Source organism: Oncorhynchus masou, chromosome 5, assembly GCF_036934945.1.
Source record: "Oncorhynchus masou masou isolate Uvic2021 chromosome 5, UVic_Omas_1.1, whole genome shotgun sequence".
Classification (NCBI taxonomy): Eukaryota; Metazoa; Chordata; class Actinopteri; order Salmoniformes; family Salmonidae; genus Oncorhynchus; species Oncorhynchus masou.
This window is the reverse complement of record NC_088216.1, coordinates 5,617,502-5,625,317: the sequence shown is the minus strand read 5'-3', so window position 1 is coordinate 5,625,317 and position 7,816 is coordinate 5,617,502.

The window sequence follows — 7,816 nt, the reverse complement described above, 5'->3', positions numbered from 1 at the left end:
CAGTGTGTGTGTGTGTAGGTGTCAGTGAAGAGGGCAGTGTGTGTGTGTGTGTGTGTGTGTGTGTGTGTGTGTGTGTGTGTGTGTGTGTGTGTGTGTGTGTGTGTGTGTGTGTGTGTGTGTGTGTGTGTGTGTGTGTCAGGGAAAGGGACAGTGTGTGTGTGTGTGTCATGGAACGGGACAGTGTGTGTGTGTGTGAGTGGGTGTCAGTGGGAAAGGGACAGTGTGTGTGTGTGTGTGTGTGTGTGTGTCAGAGAAAGGGACAGTGTGTGTGTGTGTGTCATGGAACGGGACAGTGTGTGTGTGTGTGTGGGTGTCAGTGGGAAAGGAACAGTGTGTGTGTGTGTGTGTGTGTGTGTGTGTGTGTGTGTGTGTGTGTGTGTGTGTGTGGAGTGGGGGGGGGTGTCAGTGAAGAGGACAGTGTGTAGGTGTGTGTGAGAGGCCTGGAGTGGTCTAAGTTCATCTGTGAAGAGATAGTGCTGTCTGCCAACCAGTAATGATAGCTTATCATCTCCCATTAGGTCCCGTTGAAAGCCCGGGGGGTTTGTAGCCATGGAGACCCACGTCACTTGTGATGAGGGCTCATTTTAATATTGTCTGTGTCCCAAAGGGCACTATATAGTGCACTATTTTGACCAGTGCCCATGAGGAATAGGGTTCTGTTTGGGATTCAGCTCCTGTCTCTCTCTTCTTGTTCCAGAAACGCATTCTCTCCCTGTAGTGTTTGGTTGGCCAACCTATTTCAGCTCCTGTCTCTCTCTTCTTGTTCCAGAAACGCATTCTCTCCCTGTAGTGTTTGGTTGGCCAACCTATTTCAGCTCCTGTCTCTCTCTTCTTGTTCCAGAAACGCATTCTCTCCCTGTAGTGTTTGGTTGGCCAACCTATTTCAGCTCCTGTCTCTCTCTACTTGTTCCAGAAACGCATTCTCTCCCTGTAGTGTTTGGTTGGCCAACCTATTTCAGCTCCTGTCTCTCTCTTCTTGTTCCAGAAACACATTCTCTCCCTGTAGTGTTTGGTTGGCCAACCTATTTCAGCTCCTGTCTCTCTCTTCTTGTTCCAGAAACACATTCTGTCCCTGTAGTGTTTGGTCTTCCATTCAGAGAGAAGAGAAGAGGTGGTGGGAAAGGGTGTAGGATTACTAACATCAGACTCCCAGAGAGGTTACTGGATTTGATCTAATATATGAACCTTGTTGCAACAGTTATGATTTGTATCAACTTGCAGAAGAGAGGAGATTTACCACAACGTTACCAGCGTTAGTAAAGTAAGTTACAGTCTATGAGGTGTTGTGATTATGACTGCAGTCAATCACAGTCAATCACAGTCAACCAGAGACAATCACAGTCAACCAGAGTCAACCAGAGGCAATCACAGTTAAACAGAGAAATTCACAGTCAACCAGAGACAATCACAGTCAACCAGAGACAATCACAGTCAACCAGAGTCAACCAGAGACATTCACAGTCAACCAGAGACATTCACAGTCAACCAGAGACAATCACAGTCAACCAGAGACATTCACAGTCAACCAGAGACATTCACAGTCAACCAGTCACAGCTTCTCTCTCCTCCCTCCCTCCCTCCCTCTCTCCCCTCTCTCTCCTTTCCCTCTTCCCCCCCTCTCCCTCCCTCCCCTCCTCTCCTTCCCCTCCTCTCTCCCCCTTTCTCTCCATCCCTCCCTCTCTGCCTCCCTCCCTCTCCCATCTCTCTCCTTTCCCTCTCCTTTCCCTCTCTCCTTCCCTCTTCCCCCCTTCTATCCCTCCTCTCCCCCCTCTCTTGCCTTTCCCTCTCCCCTCTCTCCCTAACCCTAACCTAACCCTAACCTCAACCCTAAACATAACCCTAGCTCCTAACCCTAACCCTAACATCAACCCTAAACATAACCCAAGCTCCTAACCTCAACCCTAAACATAACCCTAGCTCCTAACCTCAACCCTAAATATATTGAGACATTATATTGACAGGCCTATTACCTATATAGAGACATATTACATAGACAGGCCTATTACCTATATAGAGACATATTACATAGACAGGCCTATTACCTATATAGAGACATATTACATAGACAGGCCTATTACCTATATAGAGACATATTACATAGACAGGCCTATTACCTATATAGAGACATAATATATAGACAGGCCTATTACCTATATAGAGACATATTATATAGACAGGCCTATTACCTATATAGAGACATATTACATAGACAGGCCTATTACCTATATAGAGACATATTATATAGACAGGCCTATTACCTATATAGAGACATATTACATAGACAGGCCTATTACCTATATAGAGACATATTACATAGACAGGCCTATTACCTATATAGAGACATATTACATAGACAGGCCTATTACCTATATAGAGACATATTACATAGACAGGCCTATTACCTATATAGAGACATATTATATAGAGACATATTATATAGACAGGCCTATTCCCTATATAGAGACATATTATATAGACAGGCCTATTACCTATATAGAGACATATTACATAGACAGGCCTATTACCTATATAGAGACATATTATATAGACAGGCCTATTACCTATATAGAGACATATTATATAGACAGGCCTATTACATATATAGAGACATATTATATAGACAGGCCTATTACCTATATAGAGACATATTATATAGACAGGCCTATTACCTATATAGAGACATATTACATAGACAGGCCTATTACCTATATAGAGACATATTATATAGACAGGCCTATTACCTATATTGAGACATATTATATAGACAGGCCTATTACCTATATAGAGACATATTATATAGACAGGCCTATTACCTATATAGAGACATATTACATAGACAGGCCTATTACCTATATAGAGACATATTACATAGACAGGCCTATTACCTATATTGAGACATATTATATAGACAGGCCTATTACCTATATAGAGACATATTACATAGACAGGCCTATTACCTATATAGAGACATATTACATAGACAGGCCTATTATCTATATAGAGACATATTATATAGAGACATATTATATAGACAGGCCTATTCCCTATATAGAGACATATTATATAGACAGGCCTATTACCTATATAGAGACATATTACATAGACAGGCCTATTACCTATATAGAGACATATTATTTAGACAGGCCTATTACCTATATAGAGACATATTACATAGACAGGCCTATTACATATATAGAGACATATTATATAGACAGGCCTATTACCTATATAGAGACATATTATATAGACAGGCCTATTACATATATAGAGACATATTATATAGACAGGCCTATTACCTATATAGAGACATATTATATAGACAGGCCTATTACCTATATAGAGACATATTACATAGACAGGCCTATTACCTATATAGAGACATATTATATAGACAGGCCTATTACCTATATTGAGACATAATATATAGACAGGCCTATTACCTATATTGAGACATATTATATAGACAGGCCTATTACCTATATAGAGACATATTATATAGACAGGCCTATTACCTATATAGAGACATATTACATAGACAGGCCTATTACCTATATAGAGACATATTACATAGACAGGCCTATTACCTATATAGAGACATATTACATAGACAGGCCTATTACCTATATAGAGACATATTATATAGACAGGCCTATTACCTATATAGAGACATATTACATAGACAGGCCTATTACCTATATAGAGACATATTACATAGACAGGCCTATTACCTATATAGAGACATATTATATAGACAGGCCTATTACCTATATAGAGACATAATATATAGACAGGCCTATTACCTATATAGAGACAATATATAGACAGGCCTATTCCCTATATAGAGACATATTATATAGACAGGTCTATTACCTATATAGAGACATATTATATAGACAGGCCTCAAATCAAATCAAATGTATTTGTCACATACACATGGTTAGCAGATGTTAATGTGAGTGTAGCGAAATGCTTGTGCTTCTAGTTCCGACAATGCAGTAATAACCAACGAGTAATCTAACCTAACAATTCCACAACTACTACCTTATACACACAAGTGTAGGGGGATAAAGAATATGTATATAAAGATATATGAATGAGTGATGGTACAGAGCGGCATAGGCAAGATACAGTAGATGGTCTCGAGTACAGTATATACATATGAGATGAGTATGTAAACAAAGTGGCATAGTTAAAGTGGCTAGTGATACATGTATTACATAAGGATGCAGTCGATAATATAGAGTACAGTATATACGTATACATATGAGATGAATAATGTAGGGCATGTAAACATTATATTAGGTAGCATTGTTTAAAGTGGCTAGTGATATATTTTACATCATTTCCCATCAATTCCCATTATTAAAGTGGCTGGAGTTGAGTCAGTGTGTTGGCAGCAGCCACTCAATGTTAGTGGTGGCTGTTTAACAGTCTGATGGCCTTGAGATAGAAGCTGTTTTTCAGTCTCTCGGTCCCAGCTTTGATGCACCTGTACTGACCTCGCCTTCTGGATGATAGCGGGGTGAACAGGCAGTGGCTCGGGTGGTTGTTGTCCTTGATGATCTTTATGGCCTTCCTGTGACATCGGGTGGTGTAGGTGTCCTGGAGGGCAGGTAGTTTGCCCCCGGTGATGCGTTGTGGAGACCTCACTACCCTCTGGAGAGCCTTACGGTTGTGGGCGGAGCAGTTGCCGTACCAGGCGGTGATACAGCCCGCCAGGATGCTCTCGATTGTGCGTCTGTAGAAGTTTGTGAGTGCTTTTGGTGACAAGCACAATTTCTTCAGCCTCCTGAGGTTGAAGATGCGCTGCTGCGCCTTCTTCACGATGCTGTCTGTGTGAGTGGACCCATTCAGTTTGTCTGTGATGTGTACGCCGAGGAACTTAAAACTTACTACCCTCTCCACTACTGTTCCATCGATGTGAACAGGGCCTATTGGGCCTATTCCCTATATAGAGACATATCACATAGACAGGCCTATTACCTATATAGTGCACTACTTCTGACTGTGAAATCAACATCTTTATGCATGTCTGTTACTGTACAGACTCCATCAGTAATGTTTCTCATCTCTAATGGTCTGTTATGTTACAGACTCCATCAGTAATGTTTCTCATCTCTAATGGTCTGTTATGTTACAGACTCCATCATTAATGTTTCTCATCTCTAATGGTCTGTTATGTTACAGACTCCATCAGTAATGTTTCTCATCTCTAATGGTCTGTTATGTTACAGACTCCATCATTAATGTTTCTCATCTCTAATGGTCTGTTATGTTACAGACTCCATCAGTAATGTTTCTCATCTCTAATGGTCTGTTATGTTACAGACTCCATCAGTAATGTTTCTCATCTCTAATGTTCTGTTATGTTACAGACTCCATCAGTAATGTTTCTCATCTCTAATGGTCTGTTATGCTACAGACTCCATCAGTAATGTTTCTCATCTCTAATGGTCTGTTATGTTACAGACTCCATCAGTAATGTTTCTCATCTCTAATGGTCTGTTATGTTACAGACTCCATCAGTAATGTTTCTCATCTCTAATGGTCTGTTATGCTACAGACTCCATCAGTAATGTTTCTCATCTCTAATGGTCTGTTATGTTACAGACTCCACCAGTAATGTTTCTCATCTCTAATGGTCTGTTATGTTACAGACTCCATCAGTAATGTTTCTCATCTCTAATGGTCTGTTATGTTACAGACTCCATCAGTAATGTTTCTCATCTCTAATGGTCTGTTACTGTACAGACTCCACCAGTAATGTTTCTCATCTCTAATGGTCTGTTATGTTACAGACTCCATCAGTAATGTTTCTCATCTCTAATGGTCTGTTATGTTACAGACTCCATCAGTAATGTTTCTCATCTCTAATGGTCTGTTATGTTACAGACTCCATCAGTAATGTTTCTCATCTCTAATGGTCTGTTATGTTACAGACTCCATCAGTAATGTTTCTCATCTCTAATGGTCTGTTATGTTACAGACTCCATCAGTAATGTTTCTCATCTCTAATGGTCTGTTATGTTACAGACTCCATCAGTAATGTTTCTCATCTCTAATGGTCTGTTATGTTACAGACTCCATCAGTAATGTTTCTCATCTCTAATGGTCTGTTATGTTACAGACTCCATCATTAATGTTTCTCATCTCTAATGGTCTGTTACTGTACAGACTCCATCAGTAATGTTTCTCATCTCTAATGGTCTGTTATGTTACAGACTCCATCAGTAATGTTTCTCATCTCTAATGGTCTGTTATGTTACAGACTCCATCAGTAATGTTTCTCATCTCTAATGGTCTGTTATGTTATGTTGCAGACTCCATCAGTAATGTTTCTCATCTCTAATGGTCTGTTATGTTACAGACTCCATCAGTACCGTTTCTCATCTCTAATGGTCTGTTATGGTACAGACTCCATCAGTACCGTCTCTCATCTCTAATGGTCTGTTATGTTACAGACTCCATCAGTACCGTCTCTCATCTCTAATGGTCTGTTATGGTACAGACTCCATCATTAATGTTTCTCATCTCTAATGGTCTGTTACTGTACAGACTCCATCAGTAATGTTTCTCATCTCTAATGGTCTGTTATGTTACAGACTCCATCAGTAATGTTTCTCATCTCTAATGGTCTGTTATGTTACAGACTCCATCAGTAATGTTTCTCATCTCTAATGGTCTGTTATGTTACAGACTCCATCAGTAATGTTTCTCATCTCTAATGGTCTGTTATGTTATGTTGCAGACTCCATCAGTAATGTTTCTCATCTCTAATGGTCTGTTATGTTACAGACTCCATCAGTACCGTTTCTCATCTCTAATGGTCTGTTATGGTACAGACTCCATCAGTACCGTCTCTCATCTCTAATGGTCTGTTATGTTACAGACTCCATCAGTACCGTCTCTCATCTCTAATGGTCTGTTATGGTACAGACTCCATCATTAATGTTTCTCATCTCTAATGGTCTGTTACTGTACAGACTCCATCAGTAATGTTTCTCATCTCTAATGGTCTGTTATGTTACAGACTCCATCAGTAATGTTTCTCATCTCTAATGGTCTGTTATGTTACAGACTCCATCAGTAATGTTTCTCATCTCTAATGGTCTGTTATGTTATGTTGCAGACTCCATCAGTAATGTTTCTCATCTCTAATGGTCTGTTATGTTATGTTGCAGACTCCATCAGTAATGTTTCTCATCTCTAATGGTCTGTTATGTTACAGACTCCATCAGTACCGTTTCTCATCTCTAATGGTCTGTTATGGTACAGACTCCATCAGTACCGTCTCTCATCTCTAATGGTCTGTTATGTTACAGACTCCATCAGTACCGTCTCTCATCTCTAATGGTCTGTTATGGTACAGACTCCATCAGTAATGTTTCTCATCTCTAATGGTCTGTTATGTTATGTTGCAGACTCCATCAGTACCGTCTCTCATCTCTAATGGTCTGTTATGTTACAGACTCCATCAGTAATGTTTCTCATCTCTAATGGTCTGTTATGTTACAGACTCCATCAGTAATGTTTCTCATCTCTAATGGTCTGTTATGTTACAGACACCATCAGTAATGTTTCTCATCTCTAATGGTCTGTTATGTGACAGACTCCATCAGTAATGTTTCTCATCTCTAATGGTCTGTTATGTTACAGACTCCATCAGTAATGTTTCTCATCTCTAATGGTCTGTTATGTTATGTTGCAGACTCCATCAGTACCGTCTCTCATCTCTAATGGTCTGTTATGTTACAGACTCCATCAGTAATGTTTCTCATCTCTAATGGTCTGTTATGTTACAGACTCCATCAGTAAT